At 41.4% G+C, this 24,771-nt stretch overlaps 1 protein-coding gene across 4 annotated transcripts in view; it reads left to right on the top strand.

Moving 5' to 3' along the window:
* The window catches only part of BDNF (brain derived neurotrophic factor), a 49,238-nt gene that overhangs the window by 13,454 nt on the left and 11,013 nt on the right, over positions 1 to 24,771 (top strand). The window contains exon 1 of one of the 4 annotated variants that reach the window (XM_034770002.1): positions 7,069 to 7,361. The exons of 2 other annotated variants lie outside the window; for them this stretch is intronic. The gene's annotated coding sequence lies outside the window, so the exon portion shown is untranslated. Of the gene's footprint in view, positions 1 to 7,068; positions 7,362 to 8,197; positions 8,394 to 24,771 lie in introns of those variants that run through there. One more of the 4 variants, XM_034770000.1, reaches the window with a different exon arrangement.

Genomic DNA, 24,771 nt, shown 5'->3' with positions numbered 1-24,771 from the left:
TCACATTACAGCTGTATAACAACAGAATGGTGTCCATGGAATAACTGTACAAAATATTATTTACAAATTTACACTTCCTGGGTACTAACCCTTGAACCAACAAACAAAATGCCTGGTCCAATGAACCTTCAAGTCAATGGGTGCATTTCTAGTCTCTTCTGTGGGCTTTGGATCACACCCCAAACTCTGACTAAAAGGGGTCTGGTTAACTGAAGTTGCACTGAAAGGCACATCAGGGCTGAGAAAGGGAATCCTCCCCTCCATCAGATGTTCCAGGGCCAGGGTAACTGTTGCTAGTTTCAAATGGGCATGGGCTTATGAGGAGTAGCAGTGTACTGCTGGGCTTAGGGAACACATAATAGATGTGCTTTAATGCCTTGGTTGTGTGTGAAGTTGTGGTCATGTGGTTCCATACTACATGTAAGCACACTGGCCACCCCCGATGAGCAGACCACATGCTTACTTCCCCCTTACACACACTCATCGCCCTGTTGAGACCCGACACAGAAGACACTTCCATGGTGCAGCTTCCTCCTGTGAGGCTCTCCATGATGAAAAAATGCACAGTTTAGGCCTTGCATGCCCAAGCAGGGCATGTCAGGGTTTGGTGCACAGAAGTGAACAGGTTTCATCCAGGAAATGGTATACAGCACAGGGAAGATTATTTTAAAATAGCTCCTAACAAACATATATTGATTTTTAAATAGAAATCATATGGTAGTTATTTACATCTGAGAGTTGTTGATTGGGATCTACAACCTGCATTAGCGGGGAGTGGGTGGGTGGACTAGACTACATCTAACACATCTTTTCATCTCTGATTTCTATTAATCTATTCTAGCTCAAGGAATATACTTGTCATGCAGTGCCATGTCCAGAGAGTCAATTGGTGGCCCATACAATTAATTTATGCACTAAAGTTTGAAAGTTTAGAAGCATGATATATTCAAGCTTGTGGACTGACACAAAACATACCAAGGATCAGGAGTAGGGGTGGGAATGCATCGACCATTTACAGTCATCTGTGCACACACAGCATCCCCTCACATGTACCAAGCATTCTTCAGCCACAGTTGAGGGCTCAACTCATTTTATCAAGAAGAAAAAGTTAAAGGGGTGTGTTTTGGGGTCTAGTCCTATATTTAATTTGTCTCAATGCATTGACATTTATACTCTGAAACTAAACCATCATCCATAGTTTTTCAGATGTTTCATTTTCTGACACTTGAATATGAACAATGTTCTTCACGCTCAGAAGTACCTCTCTGATGAGCTATTTGAATATGCTATTAAAAAATCCTGACTCCGTCTTAAAAAAAACCACTGACTAGTTAAAACCAAAAGGACTGTGCATCATAGATGTACCTGTGCTTTAAAGAGGTGATCCAAAGCCCACTGAATTCATTAGAAAGATCAAGACTCATTGCTGTGCACAGTCTTGGATGCCTCAGTCTGGAAATGGTAAAAGGAAGGATTACTGGAAATAATTATAATAGCTGACAGCTATACACTCTCTTCATTCTCAAGAATCTCAAGATGCTGTATAAACATTTACATGCACAGGAATCCCCTAACTCACTTCTGAGCCTGGAATGTGGCAACTGTTTAAAAGTGTACAGCAGCAGTATAAAATTAATGGCATGACATCCTACAAAGGAAAATCTAGTGGCAAATTCTGCTCTCAGACACACACATAGATGCTACCCCTTACACACACAACCCCAACTCTGACCCCTCTTAATATCAATGGGACTCCCACACCTGCAGGATGTGTGTGTTTGTTTTTTAAATACAAATAACATTAGTATGTAGAAGAGTTTTCTAAGGTCTGTTACAGATGTTTCATTCAATGGTTTGCAGTGTTATTTTTAAAATAACGAAAAAACAAGCTATGGGTAGATTATTAACTGGTAAGTTTTGGTAAGAAACATACATGCTGCAGGGGCTGACTAGATGATTGGTTCAGTTTATTATACTGCTATAATCCGATCCTTTTAAAAATTAAAAATAATTCATTATAACACATCTAATTGAAACACTCTGAAAGGGGAGATGACTCAATCCCAACACCTTTCACCCTCATGTGCAGCAGCAGTTTTCTGATCTCCCTTAATCATAGAGCTCCAATAGCAGGATTCATCTCAGAAGTACGTCTCTCTCTGTCTATCTAATCTGCCTGACTATGGCTCATGTTTCCCCAGCGCTGAGGAATCACATACAGCCTCTTTTGGAGGGAGTGGGGATGGATTTTCTTTTTTCTTTACCGTATCTGCAACTGCTTTTGATCCTCCTTTTTGTTATTTCATCCACTCTTCCCCATCATCGCCAAGAGCTATGCATTCAGGACCTCTCTTTGTTAGTCATGAGGGTCATGCAGTGAACATTAGAATTGCTCAGGTACTGCACAGTAGTCACCGGATACTCCGATGCACAACCCAGATACTTTGCTCTCTGCTCAGACACTAACTTTTTAATGCCTGCAAGAGCACATGGGAGTAATGCAGTGACACCGATTAAACTCATTCCCAGTTTCAGTGTATTGTAAGTGCAAGAGAGGTATAGATACAACTTTGAATTTTCCTTCTGGAGGGGGCTTGCTTTATATCCTCCTTTCTCTGTCTGTGCATTGCCATTCAAGTGTTGTGCTGCTATATTCAGTTGTGGCCTTTGTTCCTGCTCTTCTGCTGCCTCCCAGTCCTTGCCTCCTAAATCATGCCTTCCTTATCTTGCATTACGCTGTACCGATGTCTTTGATTGTTGTCCTCTCATGTCAATCCTTGTACACAGCAGATGCAGTACTACAAAACTACTCTAACTTCAGTAGTACAGCACTACAAGAGTCAATATAGACAATATATTTATTATATTGGATACCCTGCCCGTACTTTCTGCATATTGTAAAGTGATTTCATGCTCTCCTTTGAAGTTACCAAGTACATTTTTGAAATTGCCTAAGCAGTAAATTAGATTATTTTAAAATACCAAAAAGCAGACCAAGAAACCATTATTTACATACTGGACCACATCCTAACCCAGACTCTGGCCCCTTTCCACACTTTTAACAGGGCAGCTACTGATGCCTCTGCCATGGCAATCTCTAGTTGGCATAGAGCTGGTACAGCCAGCTTTATGCTTCCTTCTCCTGGCATCCCAGCCATATAGGGCATGCTGAAGATGTGAACAGAGCACAACAATCTCTGGCTACTGTAATGGATCCCAGGGATACCTACAAGCTGGCACTAAGCTGCACTAACTTGCCTTACCTACCAAACCAACTCCCAGCAGCCCCAGGGGTGGAGAAATGCAAATGTGGCATGCTGCCACCTTTCCCCACTCTTGTGTTCTACAGCTTGGTCATTTCATTTGCATGAAGTCTGATTGCTCAGAATTTATATAGCTGAAACAAATGTAGGCTCAATCCTGCAAGGTGCTGTGCATGTGCAAAGTGCAATATGAGGATGCTTAGAACCTTCCCATTCACTTTCAGGATCAAGCTCTGGAACCCTAAATTGCTGCATTTTCTGTGCACTGATTGACACGTAGTCATACAACAGAGTCAATATTCAGTCATTCTATGACAAATATGGCTTGTCTGCAAACTCAAACTATGTTTATAGCCCATTGTGATTTTAAGCCTCACTTGAGTTGATTTTGATCAACTTTCCATTCCTTTATTTTGAAAAAAAGTAGCAAAGATAGGTAACTAGGAGACGTGAATAAACATAATTAAACATAAAATACTTGTAGTGATATTAGTACTGACCTCAGCCAATTAAAATTATTAATAGAAAAAAATACTCTGGTGTCAAAACCTGAGTACATTGACATCATTCTCATTTGTATAATCAGGATTAGTTTATATTTCCTGACAACAAGGAGAGATGGGAATCCAAATGGTTGCTTCTTGACCTTTTTCTCTTCAAAAAACAGGTTGGGATAATGTTATGCTAATAAAACAGATGGTATAAAGATAGCAAGAAAAGTTTTGTTGAGAAAAAAGGCTCAAAAATCTACTGTGTTGGTTAAATACAGAATTTTTGAAAAAAGATTATTCCTTTTAAATATTGGCGTTTTACTGCTTCCGTTAACATTGTGAAAGGGAAGTTTAAGAACCCTTCAAACTACTGTATCATATAATTACAGTCTTTTAGGGTTTGGTCCTGATAGATCAATCAGTTTAATTCAGAACCCCAGCAAAGACAGAAACCAGACGTGCTTGCTTCTGCTTCTTCTATGTGCTATCTACTGCATCATTAGTGCCTATGGTATAGTTTAAATTTAAGTCAGCAAGACAGCACTGATCTTTGCAATCTCCTGTTGCTGCAGGGATAAATCAACATTACATTGATTGACAACCCTTATTTGTACTTTCTTTCTCTTTTGTTGAATAAAAAAAAAGAGAGATAAGTTTATTTCATGTACACGAAAAACCAGTTTAATTATTTAGGGGGCAAAAGACTGGCAGTTTCAAAATAAACTTTGTATCTGTTGATGTGCCATGATAATGATTCCAAGAGCCTTGGAGAACACTAAGAGATGGCAAATTGATTGAAAGTGAAGTTTATCTGATATGGAAATAATTTCTTATCGCTTTGTTCCTTTCCATACAGCCTGCATTTTTGCTTTTTGTTTGAAATACCCTCTGTATGCTGTTGCCTGTAAAACCCCACTGGGGAAAAATGTATTCACCTGACACTGTTAGGTTATGAGACATCATTTTTCAGATGATAGTGAGGTGAAAATGTAATAAGAGCGCTCTTTATGGGTTCACCGGGGAATCAGTGTGAAATCTCAGGAGGTATAATCCTTGCACTAGGAATTTTGTAGGCAGTAGGCTATATATTTATAAAGCTGACAGAACATCTAAGAATGATGGGTAGATTTGCCCATGGGACTGCCTTTGTATTCTGAGTGTTGTTTCAAAAAATCTAATAAATTATGGGCCCGATCCTTTCATGCTTGCTCATGCAAAGCTCACGTTGAAGGTAATGTCAAAGCCTGGAAAATCAGGAACATAGACTGTATGGTAAACTTTAATATTGAAACCCAGATAGAGCATTATTTTCATTTCCCCAGCAGGACCTCCAAAGGCTGGCGGGTAATGATTCCCAAGGGTCTGGTTATGCCAGATAAGCATTGTCAGAGCACAGTGGTACTCTGACCATGCCTTGTCCCCCAGGTATGTCCCTATGCCATGGCAGAAGGCTGAATGGGGATGGCAGAACCACCTGGAGATTCCTGCATGCTGGGAAATCCTCGGATGCCTGGTTAAATTAGCTTTATGGTCCTTTTTCACCACCAGAGCACAGTTCAAATTAATGTATCATGATTAATGATACCATAGTTTTTAAATGGCTGTAACATGGTTCATTACTCAGGTTAAAAACACTGGCCCTACCTATAAAGACAAGGCCAAAGCATGTTATAACATCTGGGAATCTATAGTGTCCTGTCAAACCAGCCCCACAACATGGAAAAATTGCTATGCAGATGAGCCCTTGAACTGTTTTCAAAAATTGTTTGACTCAACATAGTTTAGCCCCTCAATGTTAATGTAGGGCAGTCACCATTTTCACAAATGTCTTACAGTATCCCTGCTACCACCACCACTTCCAGACAACAGTTAATAGATGCTTCAGTGTCCCTAACCCAAGATTCTTGATACTGTTCATGTGCACATGTATTACATTTAAGGGAAGGGATCTCACTGTAGAAATAAAATAGATGAATTAAATTAACACTAATATAACTTTTCAATAGCCTGCTGCCATTACATTTGACTGGTAGATCATTCAGATTAGTTGTTCTGAATGTGCAATATAAAAGAATGGGTGTCCTGTTCAAACCATTATTAAAAATAACTAAGTATGAATGTCCCTAATTGCAGGAGACAACCATACTAGTGCAGTTATATTTGTAAATGTGAATGGTCCCACAAAAGTGTGATCAAAATTCAAAAATAAAGTAGATGTGTTAACTGATGACTAATTTAAACAAGTCCCAGTAGAAGGTCACCTGTGCAATCCTCTTGTCTGCAAATTCTGCCCTCAGTTATACCTGTGTAACACTACTGAGAGAAATATGGTTGTACACGTGAGGCAGAGATATCCTTGAGGGCAGAAATGAAGGGTAGGTTTGTCCAGGTGTGGCTGAGGGCAGTATTTGGCCAGTGGAATTGGTATTATTGGTAATTATACACCAGACAGAAAGAACAGAGCATGATTTTTAGAGCCCAGGCTGAGTTTGCAGAGCTGGCAGTTTGAAAGGCCATATTTTTTACTTGTAGGCTGAGTTAGTCTGATCTGGAAATCATTGAAACAATAAATATGGAACCCTTTTCAATATGCTACTAGACTTTTAGCTAAACCACATTTTTTAAAAAAAAGTCCAAGGAGACTTGTAATGTGGTACTTTACTAAGGTTTTTTAAACAGTTTTAAAAGCCATAGCAGGGAAATAAACTAAGTTAACCACATGTAAGCCATGCTGCTCCCCTTAACATATATCAAACATTGTTTTATGTAGAAGGCCTTAGGTATCCTCAAATTTCAAAAGCCTGGAATAGTCGTGACTCTTCTGATCTAATAAATGCAGGTGTTTCATAATAAAGGCACACAAGTTGTCCAAAGGCAAAAATGACTTACATACATTCATTAAAGCAAAACCTTGCAGTGCAGGCAAAGGGCCTGAGCCTACTGAAGTCAATGGGACTTTTGTCATTGACTGCAGTGACAACAGGTTCAGGCCTTAAGGTTTAAAAATGTATTTGCCTCATGGGAGAGATGATGATCCCCCCTTTGAAAATAAACTAACTCACCCTGTGCCTGTTTTGCGGGAAATGGGAGCAACTAAAGTGAGAACATCATAAACATGTGTAAGGCACTGAAACGAAACCCTGTTAATAAAAGATGCATCATTCTCAATGCATGGTATTTTGATTCTTGTAATCCATGCAGTAATGTGTCTATTAGAGGCAGCCAGGGTATCATATGACATACACGTCAAGAGTGTAGAGCAAGCGCTAGTGTGGCTTCCCACCCACACTCCCATTCAGAGCGCTAGAGGTCTGATGAAGCTTGAGCTAACCCTAGCGAGCGAGCGAGCATGAAATCTTCCTGTCTTTACCAAGATCAAATGGAGCTACTCGGTCAGGGGATGCCATTATTACCTCCACTATGCAATTTCCACTATCAATAATTTAATCTATTTGCTGCATAAACAGAGGGGGAAACCAGCAAGACAGATTTTTGAAGGGGGAAGAAAAACATCCCCCAAATCAGAGCCAATTTGGGAGTTTCGTCAGAGGTTCCACATGCAGCGCTGTTGATATTGACTTATACAAGTAGCCACTAAAAACAAAAGGTGGGTTTTGGATTTCTGTCTGTTGTTATGCCTCAGAGAAAGTCTTTAGGCTGTCTAGATTGTGCAAATATGCCCCTGCGTGTCTCCAGAAAGTGACTAGCGTAACGTTATCTGGAGCGTTCATTAATAAACAATGCTTGTTATTATCTTGATTGCATTCTTAAAAGCAAACTATGAAGGGGTCAGTGAGGGAGCTATATTTAAATGGATCTGGTTTGTTTACTATACTAACTAGTAAACTAATATTCTCCCGCTTTTAAGAGATTTAGGTGCAGGGGCAGGCTCCTGATGGGTTTTATTTTTATGTGGTTCTTCGTTGTCATTACTCGATTTCTCAGCGTTTCTTTGTAAAGTCAAACACGACTTTTGCCTTGTAGCGGGGACATAAAAGTTGCAAACTAAGAAGCTGGCAGTAGAGCTGCGTGAGCAGCTGGGGAAGCCAAAGTGTGTGAATCAGAATAATAACCGGGGGAGGGAAATTCTGGGGGTTCCCCCCTGGTATTAACTGATTGGAGAGTGTGTTACTAAGTAGCATAGAATAAAGGGGTCAGGGGGGTTGTTGATCAGACCCCTTCAAGGCAAGAAGTTTAGGGAGACGGTGGTTGAGAGCGAGGGGCTGGCGGTGCTCTTCTGAGTGAGGGGCTTGTCCCTCTAGACTGCGATGGAAGGGAAAAGGCGCGCGGTTCCTTTAAGCCAAGCAACCCAGCGCTGGTGTCTCGGGCTTGCTGGAGCTGCTTGCTGGAGACAGTTTGACCAATAGAAGCCCAAACGGAGATCTAAATAATTCCTGAGTGAGAAGAAGCCAAGGCAAAGGCTTGTGTGAGAGGCTCCTGCACCAGCCGGAGGGTTGGGGGGGGGGATCTGAGCCTCACAACAACTCTGCTGTGCTCCCACCCTTCATAAAGCTTTGATGAGACACTTGAGCTGCCTCCTGTGTTGCTGGGGCTGCAGGAGGCGGCTGGTGGGACTGGGCGGCTGGGAGAGGATGTGACTTTCCGGAGGGACCCGAGCAGGCTTTGTGTGGACAACAAGGTACGAGGCGTCTCTTGGCCCGAACTAACTAACTCTCCTTCGCCAGCGCGGCCGGCTGGCCGGGAAAGTTGAGTGTCAGGGCTGGGCACGGGCGGGGGGCAGCCAGGGCAACTTCTGGCTGGGCTTCCCCTTCCCCTGAGCCAGCCCCTGGCGCACTATGAGCCCGGGAAAGGGGGAGAGGAGGGGATCCCGTGCAGAGGGGAGTGCCGGAGAGGGGGAGGATGGGCAGGAAGGGGGCCTGAGGGCGCGGCTAGGGGGATTTAAAGCTGGGGGAAGAGGAGGTAGGGGATCCAGGGCTCTGGGAAGCCGGGGGGGTTCTGGGGCTGGGCGGCCATGGGGGAGCGGATAGGGGATCCGAGCCGGGGCTGCGGAGCGAGGCTTAGTTAGGGGGTTCTCCCCGCTCAGGAGCCCTCCGGCCGCCTTTGTTCCCTGCAGGATCAGCTGGGCTGGGAGAGCGCCCCGCGGGCGCGCGCAGACACCTGTCTGCCCCGTGCGCCCGGCAGTGACTGGCAGGTAACAGGCAGCGCAGCTGGGCTTACTCGGAGGTGGGGGTGGCGCGATTCCCAGCCTGTCCCCTCCTCAGCCCCCACGGGGATGAAATCCGGTCTCCCGGCGGCTGCTCGGAGCTAGGTCCAGAGCAAAGGGGGACCCGAGAAGAATGTCTGGCCGCCAGGGCTTCCCCGTCGCCCCAACCCCTGGGAAAGCCTGGCTGGCATGTGGCAAAGAGCCCCGTGCGCTGTAATGGAGTCGGGAATTGCGCAGGGTGGCTGGCTGGCTGGGGGTGGGCTAGGGACGGGGATTCCCCTGCACAAAAGAGCTGCTCCCGGGCGGTGCAGCCACGGGCCGGCTCAGTGACACCGCTTGCAATAGCGCTGCTTCAGGGGCTGAGGCAATGAGCCTGTCACGGGGCGGCGGCGGCAGCCACGCCGGAGTTACGGCTGCAATACAAAACAGCCCCTATGAACACACACACGGTACGTGCGGTGGTGCGAAGGTTGGGAGCGAGCGAGGAGAGTTTTGGTGGGAAAGGTGGCCCTCTGCTGGCCGGTGGTTGAACAGCAGCTTGCAGCCGAAGGAAGGGGGGAGTGAGGATAGCTGTCATCACCTATCTCAATTCCCTGCTGGAGACTGGAAGGTCTTCCATGGATCTTCGCGAGCTACGAGCCCCTTCAGCCCGCTTGTATTCTACTAAAGCGTCGTAGTTAGCAAATGATGCACCCCTAATGAATGAGGGACATATAGCTGCATTTGGACAGCAGAAGTGAGATGTGGGTGCAGAGCGTGAAAGATCTGTTAACTTACGTGTATTGGCTTAACTGAACTTGCTATGAGGTCTTTCCCCCAGTCGGTATCTGCAATAACTAGTGATCACTTTCTGAGGAGAGTAAAGACATGTACTTGGACAGAGATGAAGGCAAAGTGGATTTCTAAGTGTCAGAGTAATCTTCCCAGTACTGTATCTCTTTCAGCAATAATAGTTTGCTGGTTACACTGATGTAATTCTGTGAACTAGAGTTGTATTGCTAAACCCCTTTTACAGTAGAACATACTGCAGGAAAAGCTGTAAAACAGCATAGTAAATACATTTGTGTGCAAACATTTTACATCTTTTCTTCATTGTTAAAATTTGATACTTTGCATTCTCACATTCAGGATTGTTTTTTAATATAGCCATAAAAGTAATGCACGAGTTCTCATTGTTTGCTTTATGGCTTTAATATTGCCATAAAAGTAATGCATGAGTTCTCATTGTTTGCTTTATTCAACATTAGATTTCCTCCAGATTTAAGGTCATTTGGCTATGACATGGACAGCTTCAAGCTATTATAGCTGTAAGGAATTAAGCAGTGCAGTTTTGGCAGTGGGCATACACAAGTGTATGTGTAACATATTGCCTGAGATTATAAATTGAATGTTTGAGTGTAAGGAGAAGAAACTCATTGACCGCAGCTCAGAATAATGTATCTATACTATCAACTGAGGTACAGTAAGTGAATGGAAAGATACACTTGTTGAAATGTAACCTTTACTGGAATTTAAAACATGTTGGTTACCATAACTGGAATTCCAATGCCATAAAGTCTTTGTCCTTTTCATCAACTTTGTGTTAAACTGAAGAAAGAATATGAAAGTGTTCAGTAAATAATTAAACTGATTATACACTGTGCATTCAATGAAGAAGAGAACTCTTCAAGGTGTAAAAGTTTCTATCTTTGAGTAAATTAGATAATAGCTATGTGTTCTTTCTTTTAAGAATTGGGAAGACGGTAAAATAATGGTGGTTTTTTTTCTGTCTTTGTTTTAATTTCATGGCTAAATTGAAAATAGTTCTCTTTCCTCTGGAAAAGAATTAGCATTAAATGGTAAGTGGTTTTGGATGGTCAGAACTGAATTAATGATTTGGATACCTTGCAATATCCTACTGATTTTTTTAAAATATAATTTTACAAGATTAAAAGAGTAATGTGTTATAATCATGGACATCATCCTTTTTAATTCCAGAGATGCTATTAGTGTCTTCACTTGAACATTAAAGTTTTTTACAATGTACATTTTACTTTCACTTTATTATAGGTTGCTGTTTTGAGGTTATTACCATTGTGAGATCAATAGTCATTACTTATTTATGCTTCTAGTAACTGAATTTTAATGTATGCAGGGAATCTATCCTGGTAATATATTCTCTTCAGCAAGTATTTGTGTATCTGTAATTCATGGTTTGATAAAAATACATATACATGAAAAATCTATGGTATTTCATATATATCCACACATACAGGGTCAGGCTGTGTACCTCTTGCTTATACACATGAACAGTTAGTCATCCAACTAGTCCCACTGATTTGGGGTGGGTAGATGTTCACCAGCATGAGTAAGAAGTTTGTAATCTGGTCCTTTATTTGTATGTGTTTAATCAGTTACCTCACAGTAAAAGGTCATAATATTGATGTAGGGCCACTTTCTCATCCCTTAATCACATTGAATAGTAGTTTAGTCCTTGAATAGTCTGATTGGAATCAATGGATCTACTTGCAGAGTAAGATACTACTTAATGTGAGTATGGCTATCAAAATTGGCCCCATAGCATTTGCATTACTATGGGCCCAATGGTGGCCTGGTTTGTATAGCTGTGCAATGATGTAAGTGGGTATAATGCTTCCTGCAGCCATGTGCTAGCTATTTGAACCATGGGTAGACGTGCAGGAGGAGACAGTCTTCACAGAGGCATTACATCTCCTCCCACTGCACATGTGTGGTGCTTTAGCTGTGCAGATAGACCAGATGCAGGGTCCCTGTCCCTCAGACTGTGGGGGAACCTGTGAGGCACATTGAGACTCTCTTCTGGTCTACGCTTGGAGCAGCACAAGAGCATGCTGCCCCTTACTCTGGGCTCAGGGCAAAGCCACAACTTGGCCTCAAATATAAAATCACTTGAAAAGTGCTGATAGTCACTGTTAGTTAACACACCCAAGAAGAGCCTTTCTATAAGGCTCCATAACATGAACCAATTTTCTGGCATAGTACTTACCACCTACCACTTAATGTTCAACTTCACTGAACCACAGCTGGGAAAACCCATTTATAAATATTATGCCTTCTGTTCAGACCCACAGTATTCTTTGCTTTCTAGCACTGCAGAGAGGATGCCATCATTATAAGGCTGTAATGTCAGGTTAAAGCAAGCTGTAAGGATCAACAACATTTTAATTCTTATCTGAATAACCCTGCTGGAATAGGGGAGCAGGGTAGAGGGTGAAGGGTAGGGCAAGAAGTGTATATTGTATTTTGTAAGGGGATGAGCAGTCTAAACTGAAAAGGCTGGCTCTCATCAATATGCTTTCAAACATAAAACACATTAGTTTATATGTTGCCACAGGAGGACTGCACGACCCAGCTGAAAACACAGTACAGAGTTACATTTTTAAAATTCATCTTTCTAATGTGCAGTCAAGACACACATAGGAAAATAAACATCCAATAAATCTTTTTTAAAGTCGCACACATAATGAAGATCCAGAGCTGAAAGTAGCCTCAGTTTTAACTTATTATCTCTCCAGTACTTTCTCACTATAAACAATAGAACATAATAGCTGAAGAGGTGGAAGAAGTTGCACTGTTAGCTCAGTTAATAGGTCCTCAAGGGTGCACATAGAAAAGCAGAAGTCAAGGAAAAGTTATGGGCAGAAGAATCTCAAATTTTGTGTGTGTAAACCTGAGAGTGGAGATCAGTGAGCTTTCACACTGCTATAGTGAGTACACTACTGCTTTCAAAATAAAAGGCCCTCAAGTTTATTTTAAGTGTCTGCCTTATAGATTTATATAAATGGCTGAAACATAGTTTTAAGCATGTGTCGTCTGCCTACAGTGAAAATCTCGTGTTATGCACTGCGTGGGGTAGTGGAGGCTCTGACGTAAGCAGATATATCCTTTTAGTAGAGTAATTACTAACTTGTCTTGACTTGTTTTCAAATGATTGTTATGCGCACTCCTAATTGCAAAATTGCTGTTTAATTGAAAGGCTCTCTCAATCATCTCTTAAATCAGTTCATATGCTGGCACACTCTGTGATATCAAACAGTGAACTGCATTTTAAATAGGTGTTTTTAAAAATAGTTAAAGTTGAGTACTAGCCTTTTAATTTTTCTTTTTAAATATTACTGAAATGAGAAGTAGTGGAATAAATTACAGTCTCTGGTTCCAAAAAAGGAAAAAGGTGAGTAATATCCCCTTTGACGCCTCTTATCGCAGTGAACAAGCAGTACAGGTGTGCTTTTAAACAAGCTGACTGGTGTGCAGATGGAACTGAGACTGACAGCTGGTAAGCTGTGACCACTGTGTTATCATGCTGACCCCTATTGTCTCATTGTTGGCTTGTGCTCCCCTATCTAACTGTTTCCATCTGTCTCTTGTCTCAGAGCTGGATTGTAAAGTCTTTGGGGTAGGGCGCTGACTTCTTGTACTGTGTTTGTACAGCACCTAGCACTATGGGATCCTGGCCATGATTGGACTCCTAGATGCTGCCACAGTAATAATGTACATTAACTACACGGTGCATTCAAACAACTTGCTCTTATGCTGACTAAATTGTGTAATTGATGTTGCCAGATTAAATCCTTATGCCACTTGGAGGCAGACTTCTTTAAATACTAGAAGAGACAGCATCAGAGGGAAGAAAATATTTTAGTTTTTGGACTAGACAGGTGTGTTTATAGGACAGATGTTCTGTTGGAATACCACGTAGCATTATTTTATGCTAGGCATGTATTGCTATAATTTTAGGTCCTGATTCTTCAAACATGTATGTGGTAACTATGCTCAAATGAGAAGTCTCACTGACATCTCTGCAAATATTCACATGAGTAAATGTATGCAAAAGTGTGTTTGCTGGCTCAGGGTCTTAATTTTTCACTTTCTTCACAATACTGGGACAGATCCTCAGCTGGTGTAAAATAGCTGCATTGATTTCAGCTGAGCCAGACTGATATAAACTAGCTGAGGATCTGCAAACATATTGAAGATCTGATTACATTAACCACATATTTGCTAGTCATGCTATATCAACTTTGTTAAACTAGGTGTGTAAAATAAAAGTATCCCAATTTCAATCACAGTAAGTATTAATGCCAATTCTTTATAAATCACTCAAGTATACAAAGTGAAAAGGAAGGGAGGAGAAAACAGGTTGTTTTTATTTTGTAGTATAAACAAATATTTGCTAGGATGATACTGAGTAGATGTATTATAGTCCTTTACTTACTCTAATATTACCAGTCCCAAAATGATGCATTATCTAGGCATCACTAATTGCTACAGCTGTCTGAAGATGAGTTCCATTGGACAACTAGGAAAAGCAAAAGAAGACTTCATGTAGTAACTTTTCATGCATTCGTGACAGCTGTCATCATGCTGCAGTAGTTGTATATTTACTTCATTAAGAATGTAGTATCTTTCCATGAAGTAATTGTCTTTTAAACTAGTTAATTAAGACTTAATTTCCTACCATGGTAATTGTGTACAGAATTGAAAGCATGACAATCCATATGATTTTTTTTCTTTAAAGTCCTCTAAAATGCTTGAAATGTAAGGGCTCTTTATTCCATAAAGGTTCCTTAATTTTGGGTCTATTAAATCTATTTGCCTTTTTCTGTATACTCTGACAGCAAAATGCAGAAATCATATTACTTAATTTCAGACTGTATTATAAATTTAAAGAAAAATAGGGACGTTGCTTTAATTTCAGAGTAGAATAATTACAAGAAGTAATTCTAGGGGATAAAAAGAATACAGAATGATCCGAGTAGCTCAAAATCTGAACTACTACCGCCACCTAGAGATAAGTTCCACACATTTGCCAGATATGCCAACAACTTTTTGTGTGTGCAACTCTTGAAAACTGAAGGCTATTAATCTTGCCTGCTCTGAGTAGACAGAAACTAAGTTTAGCAGTGCATGGTGTCTTTGTTTTTAAAATATTTATGCATTAAAGTCGTGTCTATGACTTTTCTGATGAGGCAGATAACTAATCTTCACACAGTCCTCTTTATGCAGTGTAAACAAATAAACAAGAAGGATCATTTTCAGTAAATCAGATGCCTACTTAATTTTATATTATTACTAGGGAAATATTTGCAAGTTAATTTTCTCTGGGTTTGTTACAGGTGTCATTGAGACTCGATTACATGTTCAAAGCATGCACCAAATACATGAGCGCAAAATACCTTTAAGGATTTGATTTTTCGTTTACGTGAAAACTCATTTAAAATAATTTTATTGTGCATGAAAGTTTTTTTTAATAGGAATTCTAAGAATTTTTTGAAGCTGTGACTCTGCATTGACGTAAATTGCAAACCTCCCATTGATTTGAAAGTGGCTGAAATTCTGAACCCAGTCTTTAAATACAGTATTGAAGTTGAACTGGGGGAGGGATATGCAGATGTGTGTTTACCTCCTCCATACATTGGACAATGAAGAGTGGATTCTTCCATTCTATGTGTGGCTGGCTCAGAGGAACCCAGAATGAAGGAGGGCAATCACAATTTCCCCTCTTAAATGTTTCATATTTCCTTCTGGCTGGTGGAAATTATAGTACTTGCCTTCCATTTGGGAGTATGTGCTTCCCTGGTACAGCCATCAGGAGTTCTTTATACAAAACACTAGAGTATCTTTCTGCACTCCCTACCTCGCAGAACCCATATAATCTTTTTTCTGAATATTTCTCCCTGACCACACATAGGAGACTGGTTTCAGAGACTTAAAAGTAGACATAAGATAACCTAGCTTAAAGGCTGTATATTGGCTTTCAAAGATGTCTAAGAGATTGAGGCCCCCAACTCCCACTGAATTCCAATGGAAGTTGAGAATCTAACTCTTAGGCCTGGTCTACACTGGGGCGGGGGAGAGGAGGAATCAATCTAAGTTACGCAACTTCAGCTACGTGAATAACGTAGCTGAAGTCGACGTACTTAGATCGTCTTACCGCGGTGTCTTCACTACGGTGAGTCAACTGCTGCCACTCCCCCATCAACTCTGCCTGCACCTCTCGCTGAGCTGGAGTACAGGAGTCGACGGGAGAGCACTCAGGGATCAATTTATCGCGTCTAGACTAGATCCGATAAATCGATCCCCACTGGATCGATCACTGCACGCCAATCCAGCCGGTAGTGAAGACATACCCTTAGGCAACTTTGAAAGTCCCAGCCATTAGTCTATAATATTTACTTAGCATCTTGACTTTCTAAATGATTATTCTGGTTATTTCTCAGAATCTTTAGAACCTACGATTACAGTCACACACTATATTATGGTGGATGACTTACCTATGTTTCCTAAGTTTCTCTTGGGATTCAAGGAGTTATTGTGATATAAAGAGAATCCTTTATATTCAGGTTAGGAGCACAAATGCAGGAGCCTTATGCTATGCTATGCTACATTATAGAGCGTTATATGGTGAGTGTTCACTGTATCAAATTATGATCTCAGATATATGAGAGGCTCCCATTGATTGCAGTTCAAGTTATGCATGCACATCTGAGAGCAGAAGTTGGCCTGTTACAATAAAGGTAGCCATATAGGTACACATATGTATGCAGTGTTGTGTAAGAGTAGGTTGCTGGCAAAAAATGTATGTCTAAATTATAGGGAGAACTCTTGATGAAAAATATCATTATACAAACATATGGGTTTAAAAGACCTCAAAACATGCTTCTGCATCATAATTATTTATATAGCAGCAAGCATTGGACTAAAATCCTTTTCCTTTCACCCTAACCAATGTGCATGGGATCTTATATTAAGTGTCTAAAGGAGATGGCAGAATCAAATGTACAACCTCCTGTCAACCCTACTACGTGTTATGTCTTATCCAACATGATCAAAACACTGCTTTATTTGAACATAAGAGCTCCTGAAGAAATACAGTATTGTTTAGAACAGGGGCTAAACACCATAATCTCTGGATTCTTTAACCAGCTTTGTCAATGACTATTTGAATTTGGGTACATCCTTAATCTCACTGGGGCTTAGTTTGTCCATCTCTAAAATGGACATATACCCTGTAAGGCAGTTCAGTGCTTGAGATCCTGAGATGAAAAGTAATTAATTATATGTATATTTAGCTTTATTCAAGGGCTGAATTAATGAAATCAGTCACTCCCTCTTAAGAATAACTGTGTCCCCAAAATATAGTTGCTAGTATGGATATTCTTGGCAAGGGCTCCTGGTCATCAGTAGAACACTTGATTCTTGGTGTTCTCAAATAAATGAGTCTGCTGGCTTCCTGCTCTCATACTTGTATCTTCAATTGATATTTGTGCTCCTCATGAGTTGATCATCTGATCTGATTAGGACATAAATGCCAAAAGACAAATGGTTGTAATAGGCTTCACTCTGAATGCTGACAACTGAATCCAAGGGGGAAGAAAAACCACACACAAGTCCAAGTTGGCAATTAAGTCTAAACCAGCGTCCAAGATCCAAACACAGATGAACTATGGTGAAGTCCTGAACTTCATGGCTACCCTTTATCCTTACTGTCCTTCAGATCTGGTTTTGATTCAGCCTATTAGGGCTGAACACCTCTGAACTTCCATAGGGTTTGGATCCAGATATAAACTTTACGGCTTGTGACAAAGTCACAGATTATCTTTTCACTGCAAAATATTGGCAACTTGGTCAGCAAGGAGGTCCTTGGCTTTTTTGTTTTTTGTTTATGAGAGGCAAAGAGAAGTTTTGCAAAGTTTATTTCTGTATGAGGGAAACAGCCTGGAATATGCAGGATGCTCTTAAAGGAAACAGTAGAAAGGAGAGCTAAGCAATTGTTTATCCACATGCACTCAGTAGGGGGAAAACATCAGAGCAATACAACTGCATGTAACAGCGCAGAAACATCCAACACCATAATGGTGGTACTCATAAACAAAGGTACCTAGTTTTCCTTGACAGAATCTGGTTTGTTAAAGAGCCCTGTCCCGTATCTCGGTGACATGTTTTCCTTGGAGCACGGGCCAAATGATGCAGTGTTTTTAAGTCCCTCTTAAAGTTGACCTATAAAATTGTCATAACATTTACCAAGCCTGGCACAAAATTTCTTTTCCAGCTTTACAATGATAAAGATCAATAAAAAAAACTAATGAGGATTTATTTGCCCATTCAAAACCAAAAGTTCACACAGGACCAGTGAGAGAATAAGATTCTGCAAGACTACATGGAATAATAATGTGATATAAGGCTGTAAGAGAGCTGAGCCCTAAACCTCTATGAAGTCTCTGCCTACGGTTTTGGCAAATCTAAGGGTGACAGTTCCACAGAAGTAGTGCAGAAAGCTTAATCACCTGGATTTGTTTTAGCTTGGTTCATCATTGACCTTTTGCTGAATAGAGCCCCTAAATTGTATGAGAATATTAAAATCATGCACTTGGAAAATTCTTCTATAACCTCCTTGCTAATGGGCCAGTAGCCATTAAATGAGAAATGGAAAACACGACAGAGTAAAGCCAGGAAGGGGTTTAAACAAAGGCTGCTCTGAAGCAAACAGATTTAGGGCCAAATCCTGATGGGTGCAGAGCACCTGCAATTTACTTCTGTAATCAACTTCAGCTCACTGGGAATTGATTTTGCTGGGAGTTGCAAGTTCTTAGCACTTCTGATGATTGGTAATCTTCAAGTGTACCCCAAAATGTGATCCATTGAGTTCTGTGATATGACCCAGGGCCCTCTTACCTTTGAATAGAGATGTGGCCTTGGAGATGATAGAATCCAATATATCTTGATTTTTTTCCATTCCTTGGATCAAGATGGAGCTCTGCATACTGGGTCTCATCCTCTCCCCAGGATGTATCTGTATTACAGATACGGCGACTCTATTCTTCTCCATTTTAAATAAATTAAGTGGTGAGCCTCACGTTCCTGGCAAAATATTATGCAGTCCTCCTAGGGCAATGTTTTATGCAGCCCTGGCTATCACCTACTTGTGCAGTAGTTGTTCTACATGTGAATAGTTATCTCCGGCTTTTCTTAAGCTGCTTTCATTTGGAGCGTAATCATTGTGTATGAGCCATAGAAGCTGTGATGTGTCTCAAATCAATACTCTGGAAGAGCTGCCTCAGCACAGAGGAGCATGTTTCTACATTAGCATGTCATTTCAATCTTAACAATCTATATTTTTTATTTTGTTGTTGAGCCCACATATTAGAAGCACGGAGATCAGGCTAAAAACTGAAGTGTGGAGGGGCGAGTGAGGAAAAAAGCCATATGGCAAGAGCAGGAGGTCTGGCCACCCCACCTTGGGCTCGTGACAACATGCCCTACATTTAACCTACAGTCAGGAACTAATTAACAACACAGATGGGAGTGAGCTAGCATATGTATTCAAAATAATACCCCTAAGGTTTTAATCAGCAGCCCTGCCTCTTTCTGAGTAAGAAACAGAGTGAATCCAGTGTTGCTAAAGAGAGCTTTGCAAAATGTATGAGTAATATGTATGGGTAGACTATGTTCTGTAGTGGCTAGAGCAGGGGACTGGGAGTTGGGGCTCCTGTGTTCTTTTCCTGGCTCAGCACTGATTTGCTTTGTGACATTAGGTAAGTTACTTAAATCTCTCTGTGCTTCAGTCTACCCATCAGGAAAATGGGATTTTTAATACAATTCCTCCCTCACACAAGTGTTGTGGGGCTTAGGTTTAGTGTCTGTAAAGCACTTAGAGATCTCAGATGACAAGCACTATAAAAATGTTAGAATTTATACAAGTAGGGAGGGACTACAGAGATTCAAATACTCGAGCTGTGTCCTCATGCACTTAATTTTTTTAGGAGTAATATCTCTCATGAGTTAGTGAACCTGATTCTTTGTTTATCTGTCCATATACAGAGCTGTTTTCTATTTCTGATGGGAAGGTTATTTCTGGGTAGCCCACATTGCATCCTTTTGTGTGGCTTTTTTGTTTTTTGTTTAGTTTTTGTTTGGAATGGGGAACCATTATATTTTCCTCAGTTAATGTTTGCTTCCTCATTCTCTTCAGCTATCTGAACAGAGGCTCTCCTTCCCTGGAAAGCAGCAGAATCTGTGGGAAAGAGTTGGCCCTGAAGCCGCTTCATAGATATATGTTACTTAATTGCTTTAAAATGTGTGTGCTTCCCTCCGTTTTGCAACAAGAGCTGAACCTTGGCAACAAGACCACCTCCCCTCCTCCCCCAACTGTGTTTGTGTGTGGATTTCCCAGAAGCAAAGCATTTCTAAGTGGAGGGTGGAGTGTTAGATTGGGACAGGCTATCTTTTATGTATCACTGCTTACAGGTATGTTAGAGCTACTTGTACACTTCTACAAATAGTTATAGGATACATTTTGGGGGGAGATTCTTGTTTGGGAAGCCATCTACACTTCAATCAGCCACCTTTGTTACATAGTTGTACTGAAAAGATAATCATTCACAAATATGCATCTGTCCCTGAGGAGTCTTGAGTGTGAGGAGTCTGTCTCACTGGAACCTGTCTTCTGTATGGCAAAAGATTGTGCCACTCTGATGCAGCTGTTCAGGTGGTAACCTCATTTAATTTCATTCCCACAAGATCAGTCCATGGAAATACTGGGCCATAGCCTCAGCTGGTGTAAATCAGCATAGCTCCATTTACCAGTTTACACTAGCTAAGGATTTGGCCCCCTAAACCCTTCTGGGATTTACCAGAGCAGTGAACCTTTTAATTCTGATGGAAATGATGTCTCAGGGTAGCAGAGAACCTGTCACTAGATCTAGTAACAAGTATGAAATAAACCTGTGTTACCACTTGCTGAATTAACTACCATGGAAAACTGGGGGGGGGGGGGGCAAAAGTTTTTTAAAAAACTAAAAAAAAAAACAGTTGCTCAGGCAAGGGGCAAACACACTTTTTTTTTAATTTGTAGGGAAATAAATAATTTAAATGTTCCATCTTTATAGAAATACAAAACAGCGGAATGTTCCTTCAAGAAAAGAAGTAATTTCATTTACATTTGGGAGCAAGGACAGGGGGCTGACAAAAGAGTTATCTGACTCTTACCCTGTATTTTCTGTAAGGCTACTGTTTTGTATTCACTAGAATATATTAAAAAAACAAAAACAAAAAAAAAAACCACCTTGATTTACCACAATGATACTGTGGACTTTACTGCATGATGCTTGTAATCAGAAATTATAAATCATCATTATAATTTTTTTTTTTAAAAAGAGTGTGCTCTGTATCCAAATGTCTGTATTGCAATTCTGGTAATATTTTAATATTGCTACTGGTGAGTAACATAAACAACAAAGAGTCTGGTGGCACCTTAAAGACTAACAGATTTATTTGGGCATAAGCTTTGGTGAGTAACATGTTATCTTCAAAGATTCAAAGCATGGAATCAAAGGGTGGAACACATGCAGCAATTCCCTGCACGCTGCTTTAGTGCCATGACAGAGGTGGTTTAGCTTTCTAATGAGTATGTCTGTGTTCAACAAAAATTCATCACCATGGCATAGACAATGGAGGCTTTTCAAACTTCCTGAGCTCAAGCACTAACCAATCAGATTGTTGCTAACAAACTAATATTGTCCTTTACATTCCATGGAATTTTGGACTCCTGCCTTTATTGGACTCCCTGAAGCCACTCTGGAACCTGAATGTAAGCTTTAATCCTTGCCCATATATGGAAAGTATCCCCACAGAGATGCCATGCTGATGAATGGACCGAGCATGTTCTGAGAGAAGTCCAAACGTGGGGTGAATGGATAGAAGATGACTGTGAACACCACTAACAAATACAGGCACAGTTTACGTTAATACCTGTCAGAGCTCTGGTAACAGTCATTTCCAGTTTTGGATCATGATCATCACAGCAAACTGTTGATTTACTTCGTTTTGAGGACTGACTATGGCTAACAGCAAGATATCCAGTCAGATATTCTGTCACCTAGATCAATGCCACACACAGTCAAGACCTCAACATAGATAAGTATCTTGCATAGAACAAATCTGTGTAGTGTCCCTACTGCTTTCTTCCTATCTAGAAAGCACACTGAGGGCCAGTTGAGGCTGTACAGCCTTGTCTGTCTGCCCATATCATGGGGCAAATGTGTCACCTGAGCATTATGCTTCCTAACCTTTAGTCCTCCTAGCAACATGAGCCATGCATTGTCTATTGCTTATATCTGATCCAAACTGCCACCTATGTGGCCTTGTAGGTGGCCAGAAAGGAATTAGAGCTTGCAGCAATGTTCTTTTATGGGAGGATCTGCAAGCTTTCCCATTGCTGATAGGCGACCTAAGCACCCAACAAAACTGGTATGACAACTCATGTGCCGGCATGATCGTGGCTGCAATCCAGCTAGGCATGAGTTTCAGTACTAATGGCTCTTAAGGTTGCCAATTTTGGTTGGATGTATTCTTGGAGATTTCATCACAACATAATCTTTAATTAAAGATTAATCTTTAATTCCTGGAGACTCCTGGACAATCCGGGAGGGTTGGCAACCCTAATTTGGCTATTGAAGGAGAGCAAATCATGGCTTGTTCATTGATTGAGAAGAGAAAACTACCCTCATTGTGGAACTGGCTAATTTATTGACATAGACTGGTTATATTTCACTGCAGAGTTAAAAGGAGTGATCAATTCCATAAAGGAATCAGTCTCGTCACAAAAGAGCTGTGCAATGTTTCTGCTGAATCAATCCTTTGATGTAATATCACAAGTGTAAGTGGTGCTAAGATTGTTGCATGCAGTTTTCAGAGCTTACCTACGTTTGGAAATCAGGGTTACTTCCAGTGATCAGTCTTTGCTGATGCTTGGACATTATTCCTGGAAGTCATGCCTTTTCTGTATAGTTCTGATAGAATGGTGCAAGAAATATGGCATACCTCCCCGCCCCCCCTTCTGCCCCCGCACTCAGCTACTGATAAGTAAAATGAACCTGTTGGTAGCTAAGATATTTGAGTGGTGCTCCTTCTGCATTGTTAGGTATTTCAGTTCTACTCTATTTTCTGGTTAGTGCATTATCCTGTATTAGTGGATGCTCATTAGCACTTTCTGTAGCTCCGTCTGCAGAACTGTTTCAATGATAGTCCCATATTCACATGCTCACAAGTTTCTGAAAATTATTCCCCTTTTGAGTGGAGTGTTCCACCCGTGGCCTCTATCGGAAGGTGAACTCCTTTTTGGAAAGCTGCTGTTGTTTTTATTCACTATGGTATTGCTCAGAGGCCCCAATCCTAGGGTGACCATATTTCCCAAAGAGAAAATGGGACTCCCCCAGCTTCTTGCCTGAGGCCCCCCACATCCCTCCCGCATGAGACCGCCCGTGGCTAGAACCCTGTAGAGGGGGACCCCTCAGGAGTCTGTCAGCCCGTCGCTGGAACCCTGCTGTCCCTCCTAGGCTGGAATGCTTCCTCCCCTCCCCAACTCTGCCTCCCCTGCTGCAGGGGACTGGCATCTCCACTTGCCCTCCCCCCACCCCCAGTTCCTCCACAATGCACCTCACCTTTTTTGACAAAAGTAGGCATTTGTCCTTTTTGCTCTTGCCAACTGATCAAGTCAGCCAAAAAAAAAAAAAAAGTCAGGATGGCCGGAACAGGATGTCCTGGCCAAAACTAGACATATGGTCACCCTACCCAATCCAGATCAGGTCTCCAAGGTGCTGGGTGTCATATAAATATCTAGAAAGGCTGTGTGTGTGGTGGGCTAAACAACCATTTCCCATTGTAGAAGTATTAAAATAATAAGAACATTAGAAAGACCAAAGGTCCTCTAGCCCAGTATCCTGTCTTCTGACAGTGGCCAGTGCCAGGTGCCCTAGAGGGAATGAACAGAACAGTAATCACCAAGTGATCCATCCCCTGTCACCCACTCCCAGCTAGCGAACAGTGTGGGCATGAACACACACTCCCACATCACCACTCTGCTGATATGAAGGTGAACAAGAGTTGTGACATCACTGAGCCGCTAGGCTTGGAAGGCTGTCCTGCCGGTTCTTCACCTGCCTATGCTGCTACTTTCTGCATTGTCTCCACCTCTTGGGCCTCTCACAGGTCAGCCTAATGGAGGTGCTACCAGGAGTTCATGCCTCAAGTATTTTGGAGAGTCAAGAAGATCTTGGATATGGGGTGGAGGAAGGAGTCTGTTTTGTACCATTGGAATAGCTGGGCATGCCTCCCTGAAATTTGGGGGAACCATCTTCCCACCACCATCCTTGCCCCATAGCTTTCCCAGTCCTAAGAATTTATAGGACAAGTGCTACCAGCAGCGCCACCAAGCTAATATTTCAATGTAATGTCAGGACATCATGGCACAATTGTTTTGTGGCTTTCTGAGACTCAGTTTGACGCTTTCCTTTCCCCTCCCCTGATTGCTGTTGGCATTTCTCCTCTTTCTTGGGTGCAAGAGCTCTGGTCAAACTTGGGGACTTCACAAAAACCCATATGGTACCCTGCATAGATATACACTTCCCCAGAGCCACAGGTTGGCTATCACAGCCATATGGTGTATTATTGTTTGTATAGAAGCTGTGATACACTCTTGTGAGACAATAAGAATGTCTCATTTTCACAAGACGTAGTTTGCAACAAACTCAGACTTCCTTGCAGCTTTACTTCCAAATAGCACCTAGCTTGTATAGTTCCGTCGCTGCCATCTCTGGCAACATAGCTGGTTGGTATTATTACCTGAGGAAGCAATAAGCACCAGCATGAGTAGGGAATAATTCTTCCCTCACATTATGCAACAATTTATGAACACGCTAATTCATTAGATTGTGTCTTGTGCATGTGGTTTTTTTCCTTTGATTTCAGTAATAAAAAATAATTATAAAGTTGGATGTATAAATAGCCCTAAGGATAACCTACATGCATCAAACATCCAGTTATGCATGCGTTAAAG

The sequence above is a fragment of the Trachemys scripta genome, chromosome 4, assembly GCF_013100865.1.
Source record: "Trachemys scripta elegans isolate TJP31775 chromosome 4, CAS_Tse_1.0, whole genome shotgun sequence".
NCBI classification, from domain to species: Eukaryota; Metazoa; Chordata; order Testudines; family Emydidae; genus Trachemys; species Trachemys scripta.
This window is presented reverse-complemented; position numbering and strand designations above follow the sequence as displayed.